Source organism: Ailuropoda melanoleuca, chromosome 2 (genome assembly GCF_002007445.2).
Source record: "Ailuropoda melanoleuca isolate Jingjing chromosome 2, ASM200744v2, whole genome shotgun sequence".
Lineage (NCBI taxonomy): Eukaryota > Metazoa > Chordata > Mammalia > Carnivora > Ursidae > Ailuropoda > Ailuropoda melanoleuca.
The window spans coordinates 134236779-134256531 of record NC_048219.1 but is presented as its reverse complement, the minus strand read 5'-3'; the positions used below and the strand labels follow the sequence as shown (position 1 = coordinate 134256531).

Below are 19753 nucleotides of genomic sequence, written 5' to 3'. Positions count from 1 at the left end.
GTTTCTTTCCTCTCAAGTAAAGCAAGCTTTTATTACTCTTAGGTAAGAAAGACTGTGTGGTAATGATGTAGAGAATGTACATATCCAACCCAGCATCTCGCTTGGATGCCCGACCTCTAGGTCTAACTGCTGATGACTTGACATACTCACATGGATGTCTAATAGACATTTCAAACATATCATGTCCAAAATTAAGCTCCGGATATCCACCCCCCCCCTTACTTCAAATGTGCTCATTTTACTTTTAATTGAGTACAATTCCATTTTTCAAGTTTTCAGTGCCAAATTCTTAGTGTCATTCTTGATTCTTTTCTTTTACTTTCTATATCTGGTTTGTAATCAAATTCTGATGTTTCTAATTTCAAAATATAGCCGGAATTTAGCCACTTCTTCACAGACAGAGGCTTGGTTTAAGCCACCATCATCCCTCATCTGTATTGTTGCAATAACTTCCAATCGTCACCTCTTTTTCTTGCTTACTTTCCTAAAGACTGTTAAAACTTGCTTCATATGTCATTCTTCACTTAAAAGCCTCCAATGGCTTCCTGACCCACCCTGAGTAAAAATCAAAGTCCAACTCTGTTAACAAGGCCTTATATGTTCTAACAGCTTGTTACCTCTCTGACCTCATCTCCTACCACTTTCTTGTTCCAAGCAGACACACTACCTGCTTTTAAGCCCTTGACCTTGCCATTTTCCCCCAGATATCAGATGACTAACTCCTTCAATTCCTTCAGATTTTTCTCAGGAGTCACTTTCTCAATGAGACCTTTCCCCCACTACTGAGAATAGCACAACTTCCCCACCCAACACTTCTACTTGTCCTTCTCTGCTTCATTCTTCTCCATAGCATTTATCACTTTCTAATGCCTTCCTTATCTCTGTCATTTACTGTTCATCCCCACCACTAGCATATGCACCTGAAACAACTGAGCACATAATATATGCTCAATAATTTTTTTGCTGTATGGAAGAATAAACAAATGATTTTGGAGGCATCCATTCACCTCCAGAATAGTTACGAGGATTACAGTAGGAATCCAAAAACAAGAAAATGTTCAGCTTTTGAAAACCAAAGTGTAATTTTTCAGCTAATCAATAGGTCTGAGTATCAAAATTTGTTAAGAAACAAAATATTTTCCAAATTTCTTTAGCTCCCATTAATATATTAAGAACAAGTTTGCGTAAACCGGTTGGCAAGATTTTATTATAGACCATAGGGAAGAAGAAATCTATGATCTGGCATCAGCAAATTTCTTTCAGAAAGGAAGGAGCGGAAAGCTTTTCTATTCCAGGAAAGGTGAAATTGGGAAGGAAGAGAGCCAGAGAAAACAACCCCTTTGATGTGTGTTATCTGCCTATACCTCTCAGGGTTAACATCACAGGAGGTGGGATATTAACCTCCCACTGGGTACCCTGAGAACATCATCACACTGATACTGGGGCAGGGAGAGGAGAGTTGTAACAGTGGTACTGGAGGGAAGGTACTGGAGGGAAGTGGTTTAAAAAGTGGTTACAACGAGGAAATCAAAGCACTCCTAGAATTAAAAGCTTCAGTGCAGGCAGACCAGAAGAACTAGAAAGCATGTGGGAGACTCACACATGGGTGTGGGAGACACACCCAGAAGGAAAAGGGGATCTGTAGTGCCATCTAGGATCAAGATAGTACATAATTGGGGGAAACAATTAGATTCTGACTTAGTCAAGATAAACAAACCATAATTTCTTAGCCATAGATTTCAATGATGAACACTAGCAAGACACTCATGGACTGGACCAGATTGAGCACAAGTCAGTGGATATCAGTATCAACCACTATAAATCCTAGAGTCAGACCAACACAAAAACCATTATGAGGCACTCCACCCCTCCAATGAGGATCCTAAATTTTCCCCTCATCTAGATTCCCTCTTATGAAGAGGGCAGGCACGAGACAAATAGTCCAGATAAAGAGTGGGTTTTTTAATTGACTAAATGGTTACCTAATCAAATTATTTTTAACTAGAAAGGAATTGTGTAACCTGAAAGAAAATGATATGCATTGAACTGGCAAACTGAAGTTTTGATTCCTCCCACAATTACTCCTGAGAGTGAACTGAGGGCTCAGGACAATTTTATCAGTTTTAGATAATTAAAAGTCCCACACATTCTTTGTATGTCTGTATAATAATGAATTTTCTACCCTATAACCATAGCAAATACATCATCCCTTACCTCCCTAACCAGTCCTGAATTAAAATACTATGGCCAATCTGAAACCAACCTAATCAATTTTTCACTTGTTACTTCACACTGACCATTACAGGACAGGATAGAATTTCAACTCTGTCCAGGCTCTTTAGTCTATCCTTCTGAGAAAACTTTTGTAGACAGGAAAAATAAACCTTTATAACAATGGAAATGTTGGCTCTCAACATAATTAGGACTGCATCAAATACAAAAATATGTATATAGAAAAAAGATAACTACATAGTTTAGTCAACTTTCTTCTCCCATGGTTCCGAGGAAATTCAGGACACACTTTCCTCCATATTCATCATGTAGTCAACCAATATCCAAAGTAGGAACTGACACCCTAAAGTCTTTCCAAATGGAACACCAACCAAATATATAGTCTTGTGACCTCAGGTAAAAAGAATAAATCAGGATATCCCTTAATAAACATAATATTTCTGAGCAAAAATATTTTCATTGAAAGTGATGTAAAATACTTTATTTTTACTCGCTGGAAATTTCTTACTTTAACTCTATGTTCATCTGGGAAATACTAGTTCAATGTCATCTGTAACAGTGTCTCAGCTTTTGCATTGATCATGTAATAAAATAACCTGTCATTTGCTGAATTTAATTGCTACTTTTGAAATAAAAATAAGGAGTTACATCCTGTTGTTGTTTTTGTTGTAACTGACTAGAAGTGTTTCTTGGCTAAGCAATTAAGCTAATGCCATAGGAATTACTTAAATTATAGATGAGCATCTAAGACTTACTGGGGAAAATTGATGGTCATGAAGACTTTTTGACTAATCAAGACCAACTCTTCTAGCCATCTTATAAAATCTCTCTCTCCAGGATAAGACAGGTAAGAACAATTGACCTATCATTTGACAAAATACAATTTGATCTAGGTCTTCAAGTCATTTAAAGTACTATTACTGGTTTTAATGCGTACATCAAAATGAAAGACATTCTATAAGAAAACTAAAAATAAAGCAAGAAATATAAATATGTTATTTTTTCTATGTAAAATTTACTAAAAATAGTGTGAAAATTTTTTTAAAAAGCTTTTTTTACTGCTAATATCACTATCTAGTGCCCCTAATGATCACATTCCGTACTCAACATTGACATTTACCCTCTTTCTCTAGTGCCAGCTCTCATTTACCCAATTACAGTTACTCCTAAATAGTAGCACATCATACTTCAAAAAGCATGATCTCTCAGGTTTCTTTAATGTAAAAATGACTATAAGTGAATGTAAATATCAAAGTTATCAATGAATTTATTGATTGGGAGATACTGTTGCAAACTTAAGACAGCAAGGAAACAATAAATTACCAAGAAACAGAAATGGTGATTTTTAGGCTCAAATAAAGTGATAATCTAAATTAACCAGTTGATTAAGAGAAATATAATCTTTTACTCTCATTTAACATCACAGAAATTTCTAGGACCAAGAGCAAGGTAATTATTAAGTCACAACAGTGTTTCCTTTAAGATTTTAAAAGTTAATGTTTTAAAAAAAAAGTTAGGCAATCTTCATGTCAGAGTAAAATTCCAAAGTTAAATATTATCAATCACAATAAAATTATGAAAAATTAGGTATGAAATGTAAAGTGGATTTAATTATATTTTTGATAATGAGTCATTTTGAAAAAGCTGAAAACATTACTCTAATACAAATGTAGAGTCAACAGGTGCCAAAACTTTATTTGGCTTATAAATTAGGGAAACAGGATGTTAAATCTGGTCCCAGTGGCAGAAATACCCAAAATTACTGGTACTGATCAAAATAGGCATTCTCTCCAGTGGGCATAAAATATTTTCCAATTCACTTGGACTCACAAATATACAAACAAACACCAAACAAATAATCCCCAAAGATTATTCTTGAAGACAAGAAAAGGCTGGTCTCATTTTATCTTGACATGTGGGTGTAGCAGGAGGTATTAATTAACCACAAAAGCCTCCTTTCTGAGGTGAGCTCATCTAGACCCATAGGTAGTGTTGAACAACTACCCATGACAGGAAATTAACTTCTGTATAAATTTCATAAAGAATCTCAGATTGCATTTTCAATAACCTCTATTATTCCAGATACAGTTTTTGAATTGTTCTTATTGGCTGTTTTGTTCTGAGACCAAGAAACTAAATCTCAGAAATTCATCTCAACAAAGTTTACCAGTAGAATCTATAAATTTGGGTAGATTCTTCTCTCCTCAACGTCCTGAAAATAGAATGAGTTTTCTGGGCTGCCAAGGAGTGATGTTATTTACAGCCTATAAGCTCTGGAACACATATCAGGCCAATTTTCTAGGACTGTTTTATGGGCATTGCTTTCACCAGTGAGGTACAATCTTTATTCCTTCATGGTGAGCTTGTCAGAACTGATGAAATGAGATTTATTCTCATACAGTATGATACTTCCAGGTATGGTCTTGGCTGCATAATCAATTTATCTAATTGTGTCCTGGTAAAAAGGAGGACAGATTCTGGTATTGAGCTGGTACAGTTAATTATCATTGCCATAAAAAAAGCTAAAAGGCTCAGGAAAGTATTTGTCCCTGAATTCTGAAGCCTCAGGGAGAGTAAAGTACCTATTAGAAAATGTTTTATTTCAATTTGCAAAAGCAGAGTCTACTAACTTGAGGGCTAGGGAGAGATCAAGAAAAAAGAAAAAAAAGGTTTTCTCATCTACCCAATCAGAAAAAAAGAGCACTAAAAATACTACCAAAATTAGATTTCCCTCTCATTTGAATATTAGAAATTAGTTCAACAGTCCTGCTTTCATGAGATGTCCTCTTCTAGGACTAGAAAGAGTATTGATAATCCTGACTCAGTCCTTTAGTATCTGACAGTTGTCTAAGTAGTGACATTTTAAGATTCATATCTTATACCCATAAGTGTATCTTGAAATATCAGTAGTTAAGGGGTGCCTAGGAGGCTCAGTCGGTTAAGCATCTGGCTCTTGATTTCACCTCAAGTCATAATCTCAGGGTCATGAGATCCAACCCCGGGTCAGGCTCCGCTTTCAGTGTGGAGTCTGCTTGAGATTTTCTCTTTCCCTTTGCCTTTACCCCTCCTCCCACTCCCTCTCTCCCTCTCTAGAAAGAAAGAAATAAAATTTTATATATATATATATATATATATATGAAAAATCAATAGTTGGGCGCCTGGGTGGCTCGGTCAGTTAAGTGTCTGCCTTCAGCTCAGGTCATGATCCCGGGGTTCTGGGATCAAATCATGCATCAGGCCCCCTGCTCCATTGGGAGCCTGCTTCTCCCTCTGCCTCTCTCTCTCTCTTTCTCTCTATCATGAATAAACAAATAAAATCTTTAAAAAAAAGAAATATCGATAGTGAAGAGTATATGAATTTGTTTTCTACTACTATACAATGAATTACCCCAAGTATAGCAGCTTAACACAACTTCCACTTACTATCTTACTGTTGTATAGATCAAAAGCCCTGGTGGGCTCCACTGGGTTCAATGGTCAGGGTCCACAATTCTGAGGTCAAGGTTTGGCTGGGATGGGCTCTTAACCGGAGGCTCTAAGAAAGCATCCCACTTTCAAGCTTATGTAGGCTGTTAAAAGAATGCAGTTCCACGTAGTGGTAAATCTGAGGTCTTCTTTTTTTATTTCAAAAGAATATTAATTTATTTATTGATTGCACTGGATAATGGATGATACACAAGCTTTAATCCCATCTATAATTTTATCTGATACCATAATTCAATTCAGATGTATTGCATAGGATGTGCCAACAATCATATTAATAACCAAATAAACTCCAGGACTTTGCTTGGGTGACCCATTCAATGGTGAACTCCAAGTCACAACCCATTAACTGTCAGTTCAACTACACCAAGGTTTGTGGAGACATTGGCTTCTGTGCCCAAGCAGGTTGCAAATAAATTTTGAATGGAATCTGGCATCACCTTGAAGACATTCTAACTTCACAGTGTTAGGGTAGTTTACCAAGGTGGCTTCAGAGTAGACTAACTTTAACAGCACATTTTTAAAAAGAGACATTTATTCAGTGTCATGATCAGACTATTACATTTAACAATCAACAGCCTGAGAGGAAAAAAAAATCTACATTAAAACCCTTTGTTGGAATGCTTTACACTTTCCACAGAACAGAAACTAAAATAACCTGTTATACAATTAATCACAAATACAGTCCTCGAGTTTTTTGCCCATACACATGAGTATTGTCTAAAACACATCTTCTTTGTAGCAGCTAGGCCCTGCCACCACTTTGCTTGGCTGAGTTCACAAATCTGTTGTAACCTGTAGCTTCCCTGTCCCTTCTCTGGCTCTCCTCTCCTCTCAACTTTGTTTCCTGGCAGTAATTAAAACCTTCTGCCACTGCCATAGCTACTGATGGTGCTAGAACTGCCATAGTCACCTTGGTTCCATGGTTTGGCAAAGTATTGACCTCCACCACTTTGGAGCTTCTGCCTCCAAAATTTCCTTTTTCATGGGTCCAAAATTTGAGGACTGATTGTTGTAATTGCCAAAATCATATAGCTTCCACCACCTCCAAAGTTGCTTCCATCATTGCCAAATCCGTTATAGCCATCCTCACTGCCACCATATCCACCACCTAAGCCACCTTACCCACTGAAGTTCCCTCCACAGCCAAAATTGTCATTCCCACCAAAACCACCTCCATGACTACCACCAAAATTTCCAGAAGCACTCTGACCTCTTTGATTGGATGAAGCACTAGCCATCTCCTGCTTGGATAGGGCTTTCCTTACTTCACAGTTGTGGCCATTCACAGCATGGGATTTTTGAATGACATCTTGTCTACAGAGCCATGGTCATCAAATGTTACAAAAGGAAAACCTCTCTTTTTGCCACTGCCTCAGTCAGTCATGATCTCAATCCCTTCAGTTTTCCCATATTGTTCAAAATAATCTCTTAGATGATATTCTTCAGTGTCTTCTTTAATGCCACCAACAAAAATCTTTTTCTTTAATGCCACCAACAAAAATCTTTTTCACAGTTAAGTGGGCACCAGGTCTTTGAGAATCTTCTCTTGAGACAACCCTCTTTAGTTCCATAATTCTTCCATCCACCTTGTGTGGCCTTGCATTCATGGCTGCGTATGCCTCCTCCACAGTGGCATACGTGATAAACCCAAAGCCTCTGGAGCGCTCGGTGTTTGGATCTCTCATGACCACATGGTCCATAAGCATTCCTCATTGCTCAAAATTCCTCCGACTCTCACCGTTTGTTTCAAAGCTCAAACCTCTGATGAAGAGCTTCTGCAGCTGTTCAGACTCTTTGGGAGACTAACTTAGACATGGTGGCAGTGGGAGAGGAGAGTTCAACAATGCTTACTTGGTGGTGTCCATGGGCAGAAAGGAGTAATCTAACCAATGTATCTCCATCTGAGGTTTTGTTGGCTGTTAGCCAGGGCCCACTATCCACTCCTAGAGGCTGCCTGTATTCCTTCTCACCTAGCCCCCTCCATCTTGAAACAGCAACCATGAATTGAATCCTTCTCACACTTTATCCCTGGCTTTCCCTTCCACTACCAGGTAGAGAAAACATTTACTTTTAAAGAGCACCTGTGATTCCATTACGTCCAACTAGATAGTCTCTTTATTTTAGGTCAACTGATTAGTAACCTTAATTACCTCTCTGAGATCCCATTTGTGGTGTAACATAACGTAATTACATGGCTCATCACATTCACAGTCCTGAGGATTAAGAGAGAAACCTCGAAAGTCAGGGAGGTAGCAGCATTTTAAGATTCTGTCTGCCACATAGTCCTTTTCACGGGGCTCTTAGATGTTCTTTCTTTCTAGCCTATAGTTTAGAGCAGAGTCTGCAAAGGACTTGAAAAAGGGGAAAGGAGAAGCTGCATGTTGATGATATGACTGAATGTTTGAGGTTAATTTATTATAATAACTAACAATATCAGAATGGAAAAGATCCTCTATTGGGGTGTCACTTATAACTATTTCATATGGATTTGATCAATGCTTCTCTTACGAAAAAGAACATGTTATGGACAATGTGGGAACTGACAATTCCACATAGAAATGTTCTGAGTGTTACAAATAAATTACTACATCATGATTACAGACTCAATACTTCGTATCTACAAATTTTCAGATTACTTGGTATCATTAAAGAATGTTAGTATGGGAGATATTTACATGCTTCACATTGTTTTTAAACTTCTCTCAAACACATAGAAGATGCTGGTTTGAGCTCCAGCCTCTTCTACAGCTCCCACAAAAGATGTTAAAGCGGAAAAAGCAGAGAAGTCTACACTTCATGTTCTTTTTCTTTGAGTTCTTGCTATTCTGTCACACCAGATCACTATTTCCTTTCGAAAAACCATCCAGGTAATAACAACATCTGTTCTGGAATAGCTGCTTTGTTAAAAGAAAGAAATGTTGCCCCTCAGAACTCGTGTTTGGTAGTCCTTTGCTCTTTTCCTATTTGTGTCTCTCATTTTAATTCACAATTGTATTATCCCCCCACATCATCCACAGAGCACAACATGCCCTACTTTAGAATAGAACAAACACTGTTGCATTTTTTTAGGCCTTTTAGAAGGTTTGAAATGCCTACAGGGTAAGGAGTTCTACAAAAAAGGTGTCATCTTTGTTTTCAAACACGATGCTGTTTATTCTTCTCAGTAGGACAGTCAAGAGTAAATTATTACTCAAACAATGCCGGGGAAATTCTACAAATCTGCCTATAGATTTTTACCCTATGTTTTTAGGACTGCTGTCAAGAATTCACTGTGAAGTTAGAGATCATGGAACAAAGTGCTCCGTGTGATGTGGAAGCTGTAGCCTAGCCTAGTAAAAGAATGCATGGAACTGGATTCGATCATTGTCTCTCCCAGGAAAGTATCCTCTAAAGCATTGTGCCTATGAGATTGTTTTTTTCCCTATATTTACACATATCAACCTTAAAAGAGAAAATGTGATGTTTCATCTTGACATGATAATTCACTATACCAGGGATTGGCAAACTTTCTGTAAAGGGACAGATATTGAACATTTTTTAGGCTTTTCGAGTCCTACAGTTTCCACCACAGCAGCCACTTGATTCTGTTGTCTCATGAACACAGCCACAGAAAATATGCAAACAAATGAGTGTAGCTGTGTTCTAAAAAAATCTTTCTTTATGAACACTACATTTTTAATTTCATATAATTTTCACATGTCTCACATTACTTTTCTTTTGCTATTTTTCAACCATGACAACATATACAAACCGTTCTTAGCTTGCAGTTGTTAAGCCCTGCATCATATCATACATTAGGCAAACACTAGCATTTCTCAAGCTAGTATCTAGGAGTCATGGGGATAGCTGCTGTCATGGAACACTGAAGCCACAAAACTCAACCTCTTCTTAGGGTTGATAAGAATAAACTATAGAAAGTCTGTCACCTCCATTTCTTGGGTCCTTTTCTTACAGGAAACAGTGGTATATGTTAGCAATTGCTGTTATTATATTTGTTTGTCACTCACTCCCAACTATTGTTAACACCTACTATGTACAAATTACTCTGATAGGAATTTTGGGTGCCTAACACCAAGGGTATGTATATATAAAAAAGGAATAAGGGAAGAACAAATAAAGACAGAACCAGACATAATAAACTAAGACACCATGCAGCTAACAGGAAGGCAAGGGCTCATATATTTGGGGATGCTGAGTGGATTTTTTAAGAAAGGCTATCAGATGGAGGTAAAATTTTGATCTGGCTTATAGGAGGGGTACAATATCAATATTAAGTATTGAAAAAGGACATTCTAATTTTAATTTAGCTAATGAAGTTACATTAAAAGCCCTGTGCACCAGTTCAAATCGCCTCTTTTCTTAACAAGTGATACTTATCCACTAATAATCTATGAACTCAAATATTAGAAAGCACAAAGAAAAATACTTCAGGCACCCTAAAAGCCCTGAAAGTTTTGTATATTTACAAAAATCACCAGTATTTACTAATTATTTAACCCAGAAAAATCCATCTACTTCTCTGTTCAATTCAATCCAGTGTCTAAACCAATGAATTTCCACTTTGTGTCCATCTGTATAATACTACATAATATCGTGTTTTGATTTATGCTGTGAACTTAGTGGATAAATAGTACTAGCTATAAGGAGATGTTTGTATCAAACAACAACAATAAGCTAGGTGCTGTGTAAATAGACAAGATTTTCTCTTTTGTATGTTGTATATTTGATGTTGTTTTATGCATTAGATGTTATTCCATTAAATGCTCACAAAAAACAAACAATGGAGTATGATATCACATTTTTTTCACTGACTTACAGGAAAATTACAGAGATACTTGAACACTGAAGAGAATTTATCTCAAATTATTGCTACAACACATTTACTTTAAAATCCTAGCCTTTACTTTAAAAATCCTTCTTTATGGGGGCGCCTGGGTGGCACAGCGGTTAAGCATCTGCCTTCGGCTCAGGGCGTGATCCCGGCCTTATGGGATCGAGCCCCACATCAGGCTCCTCCGCTGGGAGCCTGCTTCTTCCTCTCCCACTCCCCTTGCTTGTGTTCCCTCTCTCGCTGGTTGTCTCTATCTCTGTCGAATAAATAAACAAAATCTTAAAAAAAAAATAAAAATCCTTCTTTACGCATACTCTCAAGATTTGCTTACATTTCTACCTACGTTTTTCTCTAAATTAAAGAAGCCAGCTAATCTTTGAAAAAAACTTGATCAAAACCAGTCACCCTCAGTTATCTGGCTGTTGGTAACAATGCTAAATTCCCATGAGCACTGCATAAGCTGCGAATGATTTCTCATATGATGTACTTTCATTACCATGACGTTTGAAATATTTCCAAATTGCCCTTGTGATTTCTCTTTTCACCCATGAACTATTTAGAAATGTGTTAATTTCAAAGTATTTAAGATTTTCTCTAAATATCTTATTGTTACTAATTTCTAGTTTTATTCCATTACAGTTAGAGAATATACTCTGTATGATTTTAGTTCTCTTAAATATACTGAGTTTATTTCATAGCTCCAAGTATGGTCTATATTGGTGAACATATCATGCAGTTTTAGGGTGTACTGGGCTATAAATGTTAATTAGGTTTTAATGGCTTACTGTGCTGTACAGATTATTTAATTCTTTACGTATTTTTTTGCCTAGTCAGTCAGAATTAACTATAATTCATCTCCCTTTTTTTTTTTGCTTCAGTCAAGTTCTTATAGGTACCACATTAAAAAAAAAGGGGGGGGGAGAAAAGCAATACAAGAGAGCAATAACTAACTTTAGAAGGAGTTTATTTTTTTTTTTAGAAGGAGTTTAGAATAAAAAGGAAAAAAAAAGGAATGATTCATACATTTGATGAAAAGTGGCATTTTGGTTTTGTGGTTTGGTTTTTTGGTAAAGAGCAGGCAGCTGCTGGAGTGTTTCTTAACTAAAAAAACTTCTATGATCAAAGACATCAAAGATAGCCATCTCTGTGTTCTCAGCCACACCACTCCCCATCTACAGCCAGCCAAACTGTCAAGTTGAAAGAGGACAGTTAAAAAAAGAGGGTGAGGATGGAAAGAGTTGCACAGAATCAGAGGATTGGGTACCAACTTCCTCACTCTTTTTACTCTCTCAAGTTTGAATCAAGCAGTGGTTGATCATCCCTCTCTCTGCCCTGTCAAGAATAACCACATTACATTTGATGACTCTGTGTGCTTAATGGAAGTTTTGGCTGAATCATCCTCATCTTCATGAACTACCCCTGTGAGTGACATGGCAGGGGGTTGACCAAGTAATCTTACTGCCCTCTGTATCGCTTTAAAATGACTCAGCCTCTTTCAAGTACATGTTCAGTTTTTCAGATTCCTATCTCTGTATTGTGGCCTTTGGGCTTATAGGGGTTTGTGTGAACTCATGGCGGAAAGGCATAATGGCGCCAGAGATCCACATGTGCTATCTTCTGGATCTTGCTGGGCCTGGAGGATCCCTGTATTTGTTACCACTATGATGTAACTGATGCTTACTACATTTGAGTCATCCTCATACATTAATGCTCTTTGTCCTGACCCCGGGGCCAGCCTATATTAGACCCCTACCTCCCTTAACACCTTCTAAAAGCTTCTGGCTAAGGAATATGCATGAGGGCAGGAGCACTGTGTTGAGCTCGCTCATCCCTCCAATCTTTTTCACCATTGCACCACGTTGGTATGTCACCAAGCTGGCTCTTACTAGAGGCCTCAGGATATAGGTCACATCTTTAGTGTTCTCAGGTTATCTTGTACTTATCTGAGTGTTTCGAATACATTCTACCTCTGGAATTTGCTCCTTTGAAGTGGGGAGATGAGGACACACAGATCTGACCTTCTTCCTCTGCTATCAGTTTTCCTTACTCACTTACCTAGGCTGAAAAGCTGTTTTCTATGTCCCTTTCCTCTCTGCTAGCACTTCAATTTAGTCACAGCCTTTTTCTTCAAGGAACACTTAGCCTATTGGCTTAGCATTAATGGCAGGTGCTGTGTTTCTCTACTCTGCAGAAGAAGCTGTAAGATCTGGGCATATCAGGCATGTGTTAAAAACCCAGGCTACTGCATCACCAGGATATGAAGATGACTAACTGTAAAAATGCATTGGTGCATTATGTCAAATACAGTATTTCTATTACAGATGTCTAAAATTTTCCAGCATCTGGGAACTTACTTGCTTTTTAAAGCAGGGTAAAAATATTTGTGGGGAGACCACACAGTTGATTCTTTCTTTTCCTCCTAAATCATGAATTAAGTTATGGATTATATGAGAAGAACTTTATACACACACACACACACACAAAAGATATATTTTGTGTGTGTGTGTGTGTGTATATATATATGTATATATTCTCAATACCCCTCAAAGAGTCAAATTATACAGGAATATTTATTTTAGAACAAATAGACTTCATTATTTTTTATTTTTTACAGATTTTGCTTCATTTATTTGTTTGTTTGTTTATTTATTTATCAGAGAGAGAGAGAGAGCAAAAGCAGGGGGAATGGCAGGCAGAGGGAGAACCGGACTCCTGTTGAGCAAGGAGTCTGATGTGGGACTCGATCTGAGGACTCTGGGATCATGACCTGAGCTGAAGGCAGATGCTTAACCGACTGAGCCACCCAGGCATCCCCAAAATAGACTTTAAACTAAAGACTATAACAAGAGACAAAGAAGGAGACTACCTAATCATGAAGGGAATAATCCAACAAGAGGATATAACAATTGTAAATATTTATGCACCCAAACTGGGAGCACCTAAATACATACAGCAATTATTAACAGACATAAAGGAAGAAATCGACAGTAACACAATAATAGTAGAAGACTTTAACACCTCACTTGCATCAATGGATAGGTCATCCAGACAGAAGATCAACAAGAAAACAGTGGCTTTGAATGACACATTGGACCAGATGGGTGTAACAAGTATATTCAGAACATTCCATCCCAAAATAACAAAATACATACTCTTTCCGAGGGCACATGGAACATTCTCCCAAACAGATCACATGTTAGGGTACAAACCAAGTGTCAATAAATTCAAAAAGACTGAAATCATATCATGCATCTTTCTGATCACAGTGGTATGAACATAGAAATGAATCATAAGAAAATATGGAAAGAACACAAATACATGGAGGTTAAATAACATGCTATTAAACAATAAATAGATCAACCAAGAAATCAAAAAAGGAAATAAAAAAAAATACATGGAGACAAATAAAAATGAAGATACAATGGTTCAAAATCTTTAGAATGCACCAAAAGCTGTTCTAAGAGGGTAAATTATGGCATACAATCCTACCTCAAGAAGAAGAAAAAAAAATCAAAACTGCAAACAATCTAACTTTACACCTAAAGGGACTAGAAAAAGAAAAACAAGCAAAGCTGAAAGCCAGTAGAAGGAAGGAAATAATAGTGATTAGAGCAGAAATAAATGAAATAAAGACAAAAACAAAAACGAAACAAAACAAAAAACAACAAAAGAAGAGATCAATGAAACAAGAGCTGGTTCTTTGAAAAGATCAATAAAATTGATAAACCTATAAGCAGACTCATTCAAATAAATAAAATCAGAAATGAAGGAGGAGAAATAACAACCAGCTACCACAGAAATACAAACAATGATAAGAGAATATTAAGAAAAATTATATGCCAACAAATTGTACAACCTAGAAGAAATGGATAAATTCCTAGAAACATATAACCTCCCAAAACTCAATCAGGAAGAAATAGAAAATTTGGACAGACTGATTACTGGCAAGTAAATTAAATCAGTAATCAAAAAATTCACAACAAACAAAAGTTCAGGACCAAATGGCTTCACAGGTGAATTCTATCAGAATTAAAGAAGAGTCAATACCTATTCTCAAACTATTCCAAAAAACAGAAGAGGAAGGAAAACTTCCAAATTCATTCATTTAGGCCAGCATTACCCTGATACCAAAACCAAATAAAGACACTATAAAAAAAGAAAGAAAGAAAGAAAGAAAGAAAGAAAGAAAGAAAGAAAGAAAGAAAGAAAGAAAGAAAGAAAGTCGTAGGCCAATACTGGTAATGAAGATAGACACAAAGATCCTCAACAAAATATTAGCAAACTGAATCCAACAATACGTTAAAAAAAAATCATTCAACACGATCAAGTGGGATTTATCACTGGGTGGTTCAATATTCACAAATCAATCAACATGATATATTACTTTAACAAGAGAAAAAAAAACTATATGATCATCTCAATAGAGAAAAAGCATTTGGCAAAGTACAACATCTATTCATGATAAAATTCTCAACAAAGTAGGTTTAGAGGGAACATACTTCAAAATAATAAAGGCCATGTATGAAAAACCCACAGCTAATACCATATTCGAAGGTAAAAAACTAAGTTTTTCCTCTAAGACTGGGAACAAGACAAGGATGTCCACTCTCACCAATTTTACTCAGCTTAGTACTGGGAGTCCTAGCCACAGCAATTAGACAAGAAAAAGAAATAAAAAGCATGCAAATTTGTAAGGAAGAAGTAAATTTTTCACTATTTGCAGAAGACATGATACTATATATAGAAAACACTAAAAAAAATTATATACAATAGAAAATCACACTCATTCCCATTTATTCATTTACTTAACAAATACTCAACACCTATGATTTGCAAGAAAATTTACATTTTTTAAACTTTTTACCTGGAAGGAAACCTATCACCAGCCAATTAGTGGGTTATTCCTGTACCATCTCCCATTAGTTAGAGCAGAACACATGGACTTAAGCAAACCAAGAAAACTAGAGGAGAGCCCATGCTTGGTTTGCTTTGGGCAATGGTATTCCTGCAGCTTTTTTCAGCTTAGGCTCTTTCTGTTATAGAGGAGAGTGGTTCCTCAGTGTGAGCCAGGGGACAGGTCCACAGGTTCTCTCCAGGCACTCTTCAAAGTGCTGGAGAGAAAGCAGTGCAAAAAGCAATTAGCGCCTTCACCCTTATGGAGCTTTCCTGTAAGCCAAGGAAATCTATGCTAACAAGCATATAGGCATAAAATATGATATCCTCAGAGCTTCATTACTATGGGAACCATGTAGTGATGATTTCCAAGGCAACATTATTATATTGCCTTATAGGTGACACTGTGATCCCTGTAGTGAAGTTAATTTGCTATTAAAAATATTTGTTGATCATTTATCTTAGTGGGAATGAAGATGCTATAATGTCTTTCCTGACCAGTGTAATGATTATAAAATCATTTCCTGCCTCCAGGTGAAAAGGCTGGCACAGGCTTTCCTAAGTGTTTTTACATTAAATTTTTTTTAGATTTTATTTATTTATTTGAGAGAGAGAGACAGATAGTGAGAGAGCACACAAGTGGGGCTGGAGAGGGAGAAGCAGGCTCCCCATGAGCAGGGAGCCTGACGCAGGGCTCAATCCCAGGATCATGACCTGAACCGGAAGCAGACACTTAACCAGTTGAGCCCCCCAGGTGCCCCATTTTTACATTCATTTTGATGAAACACACCTTACTACCATAATAATAAGTGTGTGCTAAATATTAGTTTTGATTATTTGTGCAATGACATATGCAAGGTGATGTGAACAAAGTAGTAATAGATTTAAGGGTTGAAAGCTTAAGGTATTTCTGAGAATTGGGAAGTAGGTAAAAGTTGATGAGATTGGAAGGAAAAATAATGACATAGATTTCAAAAGACAGAGGTCTATGTTATTCAAAAGATAATGACTTTTTAGTAATGAGAAAAGTAGGAAAACAGTGGTGAACTCAGACTTCAACTTGTGAATTTTTACAATTTAAATATCTAATATATTAAGTAATTTAAATTATTATAGATGTGGATATAAAATTGGGATAACTGTTGGTGTAGATTTGGGAGTTATTAAAAACAGAGGCTAGGTAAAGTCATAAAAGCAGATGAGTTTCCTCAAAAAGTTTATATGAAACTGAAAAATATGGGTCCAATATTAGGACTGAACTATGCAAAAAATAAAGTCAGTAAAGATATATTCATTCATTTATAAGTAATTCTTTAACTGCCTGCCAAACAACGTTGAAGTGCTAAAAAGAAATCCAACCAAGAAATATACAGCAATGAAAATCTATCAGAAATGACATACTCCTGAACTTGTCTAACCACTTCTGAACATTAGTAGAAGCAGGTAAAAAGGATAGCATCGTTTTACTGTCTCCCAAAAAAACCCGCTTTGGCAAGCTAGCAATTCACCTTTGCTCTCCGTTGGGTATATGTGAAACTCTCAAGGCTGTGTGCTGAGTATTTGTTCAGCTACATATTTTTTAAATTATCATTTATAAAATAAACTTGGCCTTTTATATGATATACATATCCCACCTTTAAATTCAAAGTTCTCCCTGAGTTTTTAGACTGGGTCCTCGTTGTCTTTCAGATTGAGAACTCATTTCAAGGACTACACATTCGGTCAAGCAGCTTCCACAGTCAGGAATGTTTGTGTATCTGCATTTTATCTATCCAAATTTACATCTATTGAGGGCTCTTTCTTTAACAAAGGCTTCCAGAGATTTCCTCCCAGTCCGAAGTTCCAGAGCTTGCTTCCTGAGCGCTTGTTGCAGTGCTGTCCTTTTCTGTGGGCATGTCTCATCATACCCAGGAAAAGGAACAAGCTGCTAGAAGACAAGAAACTTGTTTATTCTTTATGTTTTTACTTTGTCAATTCAATAAACGTCTGATGGGCCTTATGCCCACTAAACTCTGTGCTAAGCACTGAGGATATTGACATCCTTAAGGAGTTCTGTCAGGAATCTCACAGTTCTTTGGTATATCCCCGAATTTCTGCTTGGGAGACATGGCTTAACTAAGAGGTTCTCATATTCTGAAATGAGAGTACTTTACACTTGGGCTGTACACATGGAGGGGCAGGGTGAGAGGAGATGGGAACACTAGGAATCAATATTTTTAACACGTACTACAAGTGACTATGCTGCTCAGCCAGGTGTGAAATCCTCTGTCACTGATAAAGACCAAATCCTACAAATGTCACAGAATTATTAAGTTCTATAATTAAAGCCTTATCTATAAGATAGATATTTATTTTTTAATCTCTGCTTTTGCAAGGTTTTATCAACATAATTAGCAGCCAATGATAAATTAAACATTTTGAATTTACATTTTAAATATTGGCTCTGCCCCTTAATCTGGGAGTTTGGGCATGAAATTTTACCTTTCTGAGAGTCAAAATGGGGATTAGAGTAGGAACACTTCAAGATTTTTGTCAAGATTATATTTGAATCTTGGTATTATTTATTGGTGCAAATCATTACAATAAGCATTTATGAAATAACCCAAATAGTGCATTTTGTTTAAGTCAGGATATTACTTTCATTAATATATATTTATTAAATATCTAAATAGTAAATGTAAATGAATAAAATAAAAGTAAATAGTAAATGTATAATACTAGTATAACACTAAAACATATACATAAAATTAAATTAATAAATAAAACTAAATGGATAATACTAAATAGTAAATGTATACTACGATAACATAGAAATACTAACCAGACCCTGCAAATGTTCCCACTCACCACCCAGCTGTTTTCAAAAAGATTTTATGTATGTATGTATGTATTTAAGAGTCGGAGAGAGAGAATCTTAAGCAGGTCCACACCAGCGTAGAGCCTGACATGGGGCTGTCTCTCAGGACCCTGAAATCATGACCTGAGTGGAAATCAAGAGTCCAATGCTTAACTCACTGAACCACCCAGGCACCCATCGGCTGTTGTTTTAATAGCTCCTCAATCTCTACCCATTTAGTAACCAAAACTCAAAAGTACTAGGTAGTTAATATCATCTCCTATGAGCTTTTACCCAATAAAGTTAGCTTTAGTAAACTTAAAAAATATGACAAAAATGAATGGCATTTTGATGTATTCTTTTAAAAAATGATTTATCCATTTATCCTTTCTTTTTTTAAAGATTTTATTTATTTATTTGAGAGAGAAATCTCACAGAGGGAGAGTGAGGAGAAGCAGACTCCCTGCTGAGCAGAGACACACCACACACACACACACACACACACACACACACACACACACACACACACCCCGCAGGGCTGGATCCCAGGATCCGGAGATCAGGACCTGAGCAGAAGGCAGAGGGCTTACCGACTGAGTCATACAGGTGCCGCCACTCATCCTTTCTTAAAGGATTTCAATATATATCCTTGATGTGGGAAACAAAGGGAGATGGAAATGCAGATAAAATTAAGTGTCCTTATAACCTGCAGCCTATTGCCAAATACTTGAGATAGGCAGAGTATAATGTTCCTCCACAAAACTCCCAAAGGTCTTAATGTTAATGTCTTGCTAGAGGGGAAAAACAATTTTAGCTTAACAATAGAAGGCCTCCAGTATCCTGTGTCTTCTTTAGCATTTGAAAATACTCTCTGGAACTTTCCTTATCTTTTTACTTTCCCCAACCTCAAAGTATTTAATCGGTTGCTCTTCACAATCCTGGGGTAGGAGCTCTTTCTGCCCATGGGTCCTGTTCTCGTGCTTTAATTAAACCACCTTTTTGCACCAAAGATGCCTCAAGAATTCCTTCTTGGTGGAAACAGTCAATAAAACTAAGAGACAGCCCACGGAATGGGAGAATATATTTGCAAAGGACACTACAGATAAAGGACTGGGTATCCAAGATCTACAAAGAACTTCTCAAACTCAATACACGAGAAACAAATAAACAAATCATAAAATGGGCAGAAGATATGAACAGACACTTTTCCAATGAAGACATACAAATGGCTAACAGACACATGAAAAAATGTTCAAAATCATTAGCCATCAGGGAAATTCAAATCAAAACCACACTGAGATACCACCTTACGCCAGTTAGAATGGCAAAGATAGACAAGGCAAGAAACAACAATTGTTGGAGAGGATGTGGAGAAAGGGGATCCCTCCTACATTGTTGGTGGGAATGCAAGTTGGTACAGCCACTCTGGAAAACAGTGTGGAGGTCCCTTAAAAAGTTAAAAATTGAACTACCCT

General features: G+C 36.8%; 1 pseudogene; it reads right to left on the bottom strand.

Moving 5' to 3' along the window:
- Window positions 1-6572: 6572 nt before the first annotated feature.
- Window positions 6573-18898, bottom strand: LOC100482388 (annotated as a pseudogene).
- Window positions 18899-19753: the final 855 nt, after the last annotated feature.